General features: G+C 47.0%; 1 protein-coding gene across 1 annotated transcript in view; it reads right to left on the bottom strand.

Annotated features, from left to right (window-relative positions):
• Nucleotides 1–11587, bottom strand: part of TAGLN2 (transgelin 2) — a 34083-nt gene that overhangs the window by 22192 nt on the left and 304 nt on the right. The window lies entirely within an intron of this gene.

Genomic DNA, 11587 nt, shown 5'->3' with positions numbered 1-11587 from the left:
CCCAGAACAATGACACGCTGACACTTGGGGACCCAGAACAATGACACGCTGACACTTGGGGGTCCCAGAACAATGACACGCTGACACTTGGGGGTCCCAGAACAATGACACGCTGACACTTGGGGATCCCAGAACAATGACACGCTGACACTTGGGGGTCCAGAACAATGACACATGGACACTTGGGGGTCCAGAACAATGACACGCTGACATTTGAGCCCAGACATGCCCAGGATTGACCTTTTGACCAATTGTGGATAGAGTTACATTAACCTTACCATACACCGGTAAAAAAAAATGCAACGTTATGACGCCTCCCACTGAACTCCATCTGAATCCTTGGCTTGACTACAGATGGGGGAGGGGGGGGGCTTTGGTTTAACGACAGGGGGGGGGGGGGGGGGGGGGAAATCAGACAGGTCTGGTTTAAACCATCAGTAATCAATTGTCAGTGGAACTCCATTGCCCTCTCCAAGACATAGCCCATGCATCCTCCCCACATATCATGTGACAGTGTGAGGAGCAGACCTCCGGCCTCGTACCGTCAAGATTCATTCTCTGGAGACTGAATACATCTGCGTGTGGACAGAACAAAGGCCATCTCCAGCCAAGACTGACAATTTCAATCTTTAGATATTTGAGGGACTCGAGAACTGCAATTCCTTTCATTTACTGCCCAAGGACGGTGTCAAGCTGCCATTCATGACCCTTCACTGTGTAGGCGGGGCAGAGACACAAACTACTCTCACAACTCTCTATTGTCTTGTGTCAAAGGTGGAAACTGCTGTCAGGTTTTCATTACTAAATGGAATTATTGATACCGTTCAGGGATAACCCATCAATGAAACCTATCCATGGTGGTGGCCTTCAGGAAGGACTTAGGGGTAGAAGATATCCAGAAAGGACTTACACCGTATTATAGAGATCCTCAAAGTTCTTCTCGGTTATACATTCTGTTGGAGAGAACTATTCTACTCATCACATGTCCATCACGGTCAGCACACATGGCTGCCTAGACCAACACACATGGCTATGATATAAATGAGGACATGCTGGGTCTTTGATGACATCACAGTCATACATGTTTGTCTATACAAATCTGCGTCGAATACTCATGACATACATGATTCATGAGAGAATGGTCAATCCTACCAGAGGGTAATTGGAGGAACTCTACTTATACCTTCAACATTTGGAGGGTTGGTGGCTGGTGAACACTACAAGAGGGTAATGGGAGGAACTCTACTTATATCTTCAATGTTTGGAGTGTTGGCGGTTGGTGAACTGTACAAGATGGTACAGATCATATTGGAGGAATTCTACTTGTGCCTTTAACTTTTGGAGCTTTGGCGGTTGGTCAACCCTACAAGAGGGTTATGACTGTATCAGAGGAAGTCTACTTGTATCTTCAACTTTTGGAGTGCTGGTGGTTGGTCAACCCTACAAGAAAGTAATGATCATATTGGATGAACTCTACTTATATCTTCAACTTTGTGAGCGTTGGTGAACTCTACAAGAGGTTAATGATTGTACCGGAGGAAGTCTACTTGCATCTTCAACGTTTGGAGTGTTGGTGGTTGTCAACCCTACAAGAGGGTTACAGGAGGAACTCTACTTAATTATCTTTTTGAAGTGTTGGTGGTTGGTGAACACTACAAGAGGGTAATTGGAGGAAATCTACTTATATCTTCACATTTTTGAGTTTTGGTGAGCCGTACAAGAGGGTAATGATTGTAGAGGATGAAGTCTACTTGTATCTTTAACTTTTGGAGCATTGGGGGTTGGTGAACCCTACAAGAGGGTAATGATCATATTGGATGAACTCTAATATTGGTGGAAGTCTAATTATAGCTTCAACTTTTGGAATGATGGAGGTTGGTCAACCCTACAAGAAGGTCATTGGAGGAACTCTACTTATATCTTTCAACTTTTGGATTGTTGATGGTGCTCACTTGGTGGTCAATATCCACAAGGCAACTTTGATACCTCACAGAAGCCATTACCAGCCAAGGGGAGAATTTTGATAGGAAGATATCCACCACAGATGGACTTCCAACCTACGTCTACTTTTTTTCTTTTGAGACAATTACTCATTAGTCGTGAAGTCTGAGTTAAACTTAACTCTATGGGTTGAACTCGATGGACTTGAGTCTTATTTTTCAAACCTGACTAGCTATGTAACTGCTGGCCATATATCAGTATGAAAGTTCCAAAAAATTGGAAAAAAAAAAATTGCACAAAATTTGTCCAGTCCATCAAAAACAAACAATTTTTTTTTCCATTTGATTGCCACGCCAACGTGCCAAATTCTAAAATTGAATTTCGGGATGTAGGGAAGTGATGTAATGCTAATAAATTCCAGAATAAAGTCTATTTACATGTTATCTCACCCAGGCATCGCCCCGTGAGGAAATTCTGGATGCTTCAAACCACCTGAATGCCAACAGTCAAACACTGCACCCAATACCTTATCTGCATTGATCTCTCATACGATCCTATAACAATAGTGTGCATGAACGAATGTGTCTGATAACGAATGTCCTGCTTCCTGACGAACATTTTCCAATCACATGCTCCTTACAATAATTTTCTACCCAGCCGGGAACTCCATTCACAGCTAGAACTCTGTTCCTTCAGATAAGAACCAAAGAAAAATGTCGATGCTTCTCAAATTTTTGTCCCACTTCAGTCAAAAATAACCAAATTATGGAGAAAAAAAAAAAAAACTTCAACCCTCTGACCCCCCTTAAGCCCACCATGTTCCCTCGCCGCTCTATCTAAGCTGTAGTATGCCCGTGTGCTCGTCCCCACAGAGTCCAATACAATCAGATCACTCATAATAGATTGGAACCTCTCCCCTGTAAATGTCCTTGGGGAATCCAAGATTCCACCCCTCCATAAATGGCCTCCTTAGAGATCTCAGCAGCTTGTTCTAAAACCAAAAAAAATCTTCTGAGATTACCCCGCAGCCCGTCTCAGAAGGACCGTAGAGACGTTGGCCGACGAGGGGTGTGTAATCCAGCGCTGGCACAGCTGCGGACGGAAAAGATGGTTTCGTAGGAACGGCTTGAAGGAAAAACTTCTGCCCCGCCCTCGAGATAGAGCCTCGTAAAAGAATGTCGGCTGCCGTTTTCCGGCCGTGGTAAATTATCCCGCCGCTGCCGCCAAGACTGGCACGTACGTGGAATTCGAAGAGTTTAAAACCGGTTCCTGTGAGAATGTGAGACCTCTGTCAGGCCTTAGAAAGGAGGCACGGGGCAATCATTTTTAATTGCCCAGCCTTCCAAGAAGTCATCAAAAAGAGCGCCTGTGCTCTCTTCTATTGTGGACAAAAAAATTTCACCACAGCCGAGGTCAACTTTTTGGAAAAACGTTTTTCAGCTTTTTTTGAATGCTAAAGACATTTCCTGCTCCCCAATGCGTTGTCTCTGTGAGGCTTGGAGCTTCCTATAATACAGACTGGTCACTGCTGCTCTCTCTCCTTGTACAGGGTGACTGATCTTGTCTCCGCCCCCTCCTGTAATAAAGACAGCTCACTGTGGCTCTCTTCTTGTGCAGGGTGGCTGGTCTTGTCTCCGCCCCCCTCCTGTAATAAAGACCGCTCACTGCTTCTCTCTGTCCTTGTGCAGGGTGACTGGTCTAGTCTCCGCCCCCTCCTGTAATAAAGACCACTCACTGTGGCTCTCTCCTTGTGCAGGGTGTCTGGTCTTGTCTCCGCCCCCCTCCTGTAATAAAGTGGCTATTAATGAAGAGATTTCAAGAGTTCAGCTTTGAAATTAACCTGTCGAGTTGCCCTTCATAGGAAAGCGTACGTTCACTTTAAGCTGCCATTTTCCCCCCAATCTTACACCATATTTTAGATTATTGAACAATCCTAAAATAATTGTCTGTACGTGGCTAGGGAATTGGCTACAAGTCCGACAAGCGGCCTGAATAGCCTGCTGGAGCCCGGGAAGCGGAGAAGGCCCCAGGACCGGCTTTATCGGGATGAATAGCCGCAGGGAAGCTTAATATTTGTCCGGCGTGTAATCGCAGCCTGAGAGAAAAGGAAATTTGACAGGCAGAGACGAATTCCTGCGGAGATTGTGCAATACATCCCAGCATGCTCGTCTGCACGCCCTGATTACCTCATTATCTGCAACACCAATCACACATGTCAGCCTGACCTTAAAGGAAAACTACACTCCAGAAAAAAATGTTTCCTGCCTTTGTTGTGTCCAGCTCAAGAAAATCTGTTCTGTGGAAGTTTCGGGTTTTAGCTGTACGCGGATTAGGAGAAACTCCCGAAACGAGTCGTCCTCTTCTTTCCTCCTAATCTTATCTCCTCATCTTATCTCCTGACCACGCCCACTTCTATCTCTTAATATGTTACATTGTATTCTATTCTAGAAGGCCACACCCACAGGCTCACCTTCCCTATGAAAGACTCCGTTTTTAACTATTGAAGGTCAAAATAATCGCGGAAGATAATTAATGAGGGTTCATCACAGCCATTCACAGAGAGTTTAAGTCATAAACAGGAGTTTTTAACCCCTTCATGGTTGGGAGGATTTTGTGCCTTTGTGGCTAAAGTGCTTCTGGTTACAAGGCTGTAGTCATTGCTTTTCTACAAGGTGGCCAATGCAGCTCTCTTCCCCCCTCACTCCTCCTCCTCTCTCTCTCATCTCTCTCCCTCCCCACACCTCTCCCCCCCCTTCTCTCTCTCTCTCTCCCCTCTTCTCCCTTCTCCTCCCTCTCCTCTTCTCCCCCCTTCCCTCTCTTCTCCCTTCTCCTCCCCTCTCTCTCCCTTCCCTCACTCTCCTCTCCCTCACTCTCCTCTCCCTCACTCTCCTCTCCCTCACTCTCCTCTCCCTCACTCTCCTCTCCCTCACTCTCCTCTCTCTCTCCTTTCCTTCTCCTCTCCCTTCTCTCACTCTCCTCTCCTTCTCCCTTCCCTCACTCTCATCTCCCCCCTCTTCCTCACTCTCCTCTCCTTCTCCCTTCCCTCACTCTCATCTCCCCCCTCTTCCTCACTCTCCTCTCCTTCTCCCTTCCCTCACTCTTCCCTCATTCTCCTCTCCCCCCTCTTCCTCACTCTCCTCTCCCCCCTCTCTCCTCTCCCCCCATTGGCAGTAAAGAGAAAAGGGAGAACAATACTGATGACGGAGAAGCATATAGACAACACACCGCTCCGATAGGTGATCACAGACTAGAAGTATATCTGTTTGTAGCCCCGCCCACTGTGACCGCAGCCGTTAGCTGCATGATATCACGTGTAGAGTGCATGGCTCTGCTTGAGAAGAGACGAGCATGAGTCAGTCACCCACTCCCATTGCTTATCTACTGAAAATGCAGAGTCGCCTGGCTTTCACACTTCCTAGTCACTGACCTGGATCAGGCATGCAGATCAGGAGTATGACTTGCTGCATGCTTGTTGCAGGTCAGACTCGGACTATTAAAGTCCAAGACAGCCAGAAAAAATTGCATTTTTTAACATTTATCTCAAAGAAGATTTCCTTTACTATTACTACTAGACCTAGAGGGGGGGAGGGGAGGGGGTACATTAATCAGGATTTTAGGGGTAATCAGTTACCGAAAATCATGAGCTAAGCAGGAACAGTAGCTGTGCAGTCAGGCGGTGCTCACCGCAACCTGTTACAATATGTGGTCAGCGTTCGCCTTTGGTAAGTGAAAGGAGAAGCAGCAGACCGATGAGCTCATCCTTCTATCACTCTGTTCCCTCCTCCTATCAGCATGCATCTCGTTAGAACATTAGCTTCGTAGCATGGCTGATTAGCTCCTTGTGCTGCTGCTCCCTCTCTCAGTCTGAGCTCTGCCATACAAGAGGCCCGGAGTTCAGCTTCATTATTCATCACACAGCCTAAAGGGGGGGGGGATCATGTCCTGCCTCGGGGAGGGAGGATGAATAACCGCGGTCCAGCCGCATACCAAAAATGCTTTCCTCAACCCCGAAATATGTCAGAGGGCCTATGGATAGCTCAGCGCCTGAGAATTCTCTGACTGAAACATTCACATAAAAAGAAGACAGAAACAAAACGTAGACGCGTCACTTCGTACAACACAGAAGCCAAACAGGAAACCCAATACTACCAGACTGTATATAAAACCCTCCGGATAGAGGCCGCCCCCGAGGCAGCCGAGGGGCCAGATAACGGCTTACATGTTCTGTGCCTCCGGAGATAGCGCAACGTCAGTTTTTGGGTAATTTCCGGTTTTTATGTCATCAAAAGAAGGTTTCATTGATGTGCTTGGACGCTGTAGATTTTGTCCTGTCCCTGACCATGCCGGCTGGAATTGTACCCGGCGGGTATGACCATTGACCAATCTGCCCGGTCCATACAGGCTGGCTTGAAGTGGACTTGTCTGTCCTACAGTCAAGAAGCTGCCATGTAGTGGTCTTGGGACGCTATGGTTTGGTGTGACCATTGTCCACCGTTGAAATAATCTGTCCTATCCATAACCACTGGCTAGAAGTGTACCCGTCTGATGTTTGAGGAGCTTTATGTGGCTGTGACCATTGACCAATCTGCCTTGCCCATACCGGTTGGCCTGAAGTGGACTTGTCTGTCCTACAGTCAAGAAGCTGCCATATACTGGTCTTGGGAAACTGGTGTGACCATTGACCAATCTATTGAATCCATACCCATTTACAACACCTATTGGCCTGAAGTGTACCTGTATGTTCTACGGTCTTGAATCTGCCATTCCGTGGTCTTGGGAAACTAGAGATGGGTTGTGACCATTGACCACCGTTGAAATAATGTGTCCTATCCATATCCACTGGCTAGAAGTCTACCCGTCTGATGTTTGAGGAGCTTTATGTGGCTGTGACCATTAACCAATCTGCCTTGCCCATACCGGTTGGCCTGAAGTGTACCTGTCTGTCCTACAGTCAAGAAGCTGCCATATTCTGGTCTTGGGAAACAATGTGACCATTGACCACCGTTGAAATAATCTGTCCTATCCATAACCACTGGCTAGAAGTGTACCTGTCTGATGTTTGAGGAGCTATGACCATTGGCCAACCTACCCAATCCATACCTATTGGCCTGAAGTGTACCTATATGTTCTACAGTCTAGAAACTGCCATGTCGTGGTCTTAGGAAACCAAAGATGGGTTTGACCATTGACCACTGTTGAAATAATCTGTCCTATTCATAACCACTGGCTAGAAGTGTACCTGTCTGATGTTTGAGGAGCTATAAATGGCTGTGACCATTGACCAATTTGTCCTATCCATACCTGTTGGTCTGAAGTGTACCTGTATGTTCTACAGTCTTGAAGCTGCCATTTCATGGTCTTGGGAAACTAGAGATGGGTTTGACCATTGACCGCCGTTGAAATAATGTGTCCTATCCATATCCACTGGCTAGAAGTGTGCCTGTCTGATGTTTGAGGAGCTATAGACCATTGACCAATCTGTCCTATCCATACCTGTTGGTCCAAGTTGTACATGTATGTTCGACAGTCTTGAAGCTGCCATTTAATGGTCTTGGGAAGCTATAGGTGGGCATGACCATTGTCCACCATTGAAACAATCTCTCCTGCCAATACCCGCTGGCTTGAAGTGTACTTATCTGGAGCACAGTCAACAAACTGCCAGTTAGCGGTCTTGGAAAGTTTTATATGGGTGTGACCATCGACCACAGTTGACACAACCTGTCCTATCCTATTCATACCTGTTGACCGGTTTGAAGTGTACCGGTATGTCCTACAGTCTAGAAGCTGCCATTGAGTGGCCTTGGAAAGTCATAGATGGGCATGACCGTTGCCCACCATTGAAACAATCTGTCCTGTCCATACCTGCTGGCTAGAAGTGTACTTGTATGGTGAACAGTCAACAAGTTGCCATTTAGTGGTCTTGGGAAGCTATAGATGGGCGTGACCATTGACCACGGTTGAAATAATCTGCCCCATTCATATCCACTGACTTGAAGTTTACTTGTAAGTCCTACAGTCAAGAAGCTGCCATTTAGTGGTCTTGGGTAGTTATAGGTGGGCATGACCATGGACCACCTTTGAAACAATCTGTCCTACCCCTACCCACTGGCTAAAAGTGTACCTGTCTAATGTACAGGCAAGAAGCTGCCATTTAATGGTCTTGGGAAGCTATAGATGGGTGTGACCATAGACCATAATCTTTCCTATTCATAGCTGCTGGCTCTCAAGCTGCTATTGAGAGGTCTTGAGAAGCTATAGGTGGGCACGATCAACGACCGGACAAAACAATTGGTTATTGTCCCTGACCCGTCCTAACGTTGCATTTGGCTTAGGCACAGCGTGGTATCGAGGGCTGACCCTTGACACTTTACTATACTTAAGCCAAATGCGACATTGAGATGAGAAGGAACCACTATCGATGATGCAGTACGTTTCTCAGAAGCTTTACTCAACCTCCCGTGGTAGCGTATTGCTTGTGAACATCACACATGGGTGTGTCCCTTAAAGGTTGGAAAATTTCAAAGCAATGCTCAGCCAGGTGAACAGCTTTCTAAAGGTCTCAATTTATAAACGCCTCCTTTACGTTCGGATTTGAGTTATTCCCTAGCTGCCAACTATTCTTATTTCCAGGGACTGTCCCTAGAGATGACCTAAGTTTTCCATTATGACCAGTGAGCTAATAACCCCCCACCCACCCCCTCCTTTCTGTATGCGCTGTATTTCTCCAAAGGCAACAGCCAATGGCCTAGGACATCATGGCCTCCAAGGGCAGCACCCAGTTATTTGCACATCATGTTATGGACAGAACGTAACACATTCTCTGAAACAATAAAAGGTTCCTTCCCACTGCCCTGCCCATCACCATCATCTGGTCACATCTTCAACAATGCCACCCCTCAGCAAAACTATCCTCCTGAAGCCATCCCATAAACATGCACAAGAATAACAGCCAGACATAATACAATGAAGGGTCTCCCATGCAATTAGGGAGGGGGAACAGGAGGTCAATGAATTGCGTTTGGGCAGGGGAGGAGGAGGAACAATCAGTTGTGCTTGGGCGGGGGAAGGAGGGGGACACAGTTGGCCTAGGGCGGCAGAAAGTATAGATCAAGCTGTGATTCCTTTTCTTGGCCTTTTGTGGTTTCCTTGGGGCTTTTAGGTCAATAATTAACGAAGATGTTGTGTTCTCAATACACAACGGTATTCTACAATCCAGTGGAGGAGGTGCCAGAGATGGTTGAGTAGCAAACCGTCATTGGAAATGAACCAAGTTATCTAGGTCGATTGTATTGTAACTGTGCGTTAAATAAGGCTTTTATAGCGCAGGATAAGATATGGAATGCTATAGAACAAGACTAAAAGGGTTCGTCATTTGGTATGTCTTCTATAGAGAGTTACAAAGTCTACCCGTGGATCTGTAAATCTTTAGCCGGAATTACTGCAGTGCAAAGACTGCTAACGCAGGTGCGGGAGAGGACTTAGGACTGTGCACTCAGCTATAGAATTGCCACGCTTAGAAACGCATGCTGAGACGTGTGGTTCAGGAATAGGCAAATACCTTGTTGGCCATGGGGGATGCTAGAACTTGTAGCCCGGGAGGTGGCAGGGCATGCAGTTTCAATCCCACACAGTTATCTTGGCATTGGAAGGTCCGCCCTATCTAATGATACCCAGCCATTCAAGGGGCATGATGGAACCACAAGACCATGAGAGCTATAGGCCTTCTTGGCCATGGCAGGGCATGCAGTTTCAGTTCCACACAGTTATCTTGACATTGGAAGGTCCGCCCTATCTAATGATACCCAGCCATTTAAGGGGCATGATGGAACCACAAGACCACGAGAGCTATAGGCCTTCTTGTCCATGGTGATCTGGTCATTCCCCAAGGATTGGTAATGGCTAGCCAGCCATGCTGGCACATTTTGCAACAAGGTCTACATAGTAAGCCTTACTTGGAGGTATTTTCTTGAATGGGGTAGCTGGAAGACCAGATGCCAGGCAAGTTATGGTCAAACTTGTGGTTTCACATGGACTTGTAGTCCATCAAGACCTGAGTGGCTGCTGGCCAAGATGGTCAAGGCTTAGATGATGTAAGCTGGTGGTTGTGGTTAACGGACAGGGAACTAGGAATTATTCCAGCTCCACGTGCTGTTCTTTCTAGTTCTGAAGACCTGGATGACTACAAAAGGTCTACAGCTCTAGACCTTCGTTCCAAAAAGAATTAGGCAACCACGTGTCAACAGAGCTCAAAAAGTTCTGGACTTTACAGCTCTAGAGCATCTTGCTGAGACGTCTGTAATGCAGAGCCCCCCACTGACTCAGCCAACTCCCAGTTGGCCATGCTGGTACTCGTAGCCTTACAACAAACAGAACACCATTAGATGACTCAGCCTGAAGCCTGAGACATGTTTGTTACACCTGGTTCCCCCCCCCAGAGCAGACCGCCACCAACTGAGACTAACTGTAGTCATACAACAAATAGACTGCTAGATGACTGGAGATCCAGAAGCCTGAGACATAGGGTGTTACTCATCGTTCCCTCAGAGCCAGACAGAGGGATGCTGCTCAAGTAGCCTGATAAGGCATGCTGTGACCTGTAGTCCCACAACTAGTAGGTCACTGTAACAAGAGCGTGAGAAGCTAACAGACTCCTACAAAACCCATACAACCACAGGGAACCTCAGCAGAGAATGCTGATGGTTATAGTCCACCAGCAGCTCAGCAACCACACGTGGTCACCTCTGGAGCTTCAGCAGCCTACAAGACAGTAGTTCCAGAGGAACATCCAAGCCCAGCAAAGGCATCCTGATACTTGTAGTCCACCAGCAGCTCAGCAACCACAAGTGGTCACCTCTGGAGCTCAGGCAGCCTACAACACAATGCTGATACTTGTAGTTCCAGAAGAACGTTCAAGCCCCCAGTTGGGTAAACCAGCAAAGCCATTCTGATGCTTGCAGTCCACCAGCAGCTCAGCAACCACAAGTGGTCACCTCTGGAGCTTCAGCAACCTACAAGACAGCAGTTCCAGAAGAACATCCAAGCCCAGCAAAGGCATTCTGATACTTGCAGTCCACCAGCAGCTCAGCAACCACTAGTGGTCACCTCGGGAGCTTCAGCAGCTTGCACGATAATGCTGATGCTTGTAGTTCCAGAGGAACATCCAAGCCCATCAAAGGCATCCTGATGCTTGTAGTCCACCAGCAGCTCAGCAACCACAAGTGGTCACCTCTGAAGCTACAGCAGCCTACAAGCCAATGCTGATACTTGTAGTTCCAGAAGAACATCCAAGCCCATCAAAGGCATCCTGATACTTGTAGTTCAGCAGGGGAGGGCAAGTCTAAAAAATGAACATCAAACATTTATCCTAATGATGACATACTAGGTATATAGATACTCCCATCAAGTAACATATACACATTGTGTGTGCCCATCAGGTGACCACAGCAACAAAAAATATATTCAACCCAGATACACAAGTTAACAATTCATTCGGCAAAGATCAGACATTTTCCCACCCCATGCCGTCGGGCACTCCTTTCCATCCAATCTGAGCGTGCGATTTCACCACCGCCCCACACATTGCAATCAGCTCATGAAAAAGATTGTAACGTGCAGCTCCAGGGGGGGGGGCATGCTGATACTTGTA

The sequence above is a fragment of the Nanorana parkeri genome, unplaced genomic scaffold (genome assembly GCF_000935625.1).
Source record: "Nanorana parkeri isolate BGI_ZX_2015 unplaced genomic scaffold, ASM93562v1 scaffold1251, whole genome shotgun sequence".
Taxonomy (NCBI): domain Eukaryota; kingdom Metazoa; phylum Chordata; class Amphibia; order Anura; family Dicroglossidae; genus Nanorana; species Nanorana parkeri.
The sequence above is the reverse complement of the archived record's forward strand: the minus strand, read 5'-3'. Positions and strand labels throughout refer to the sequence as shown.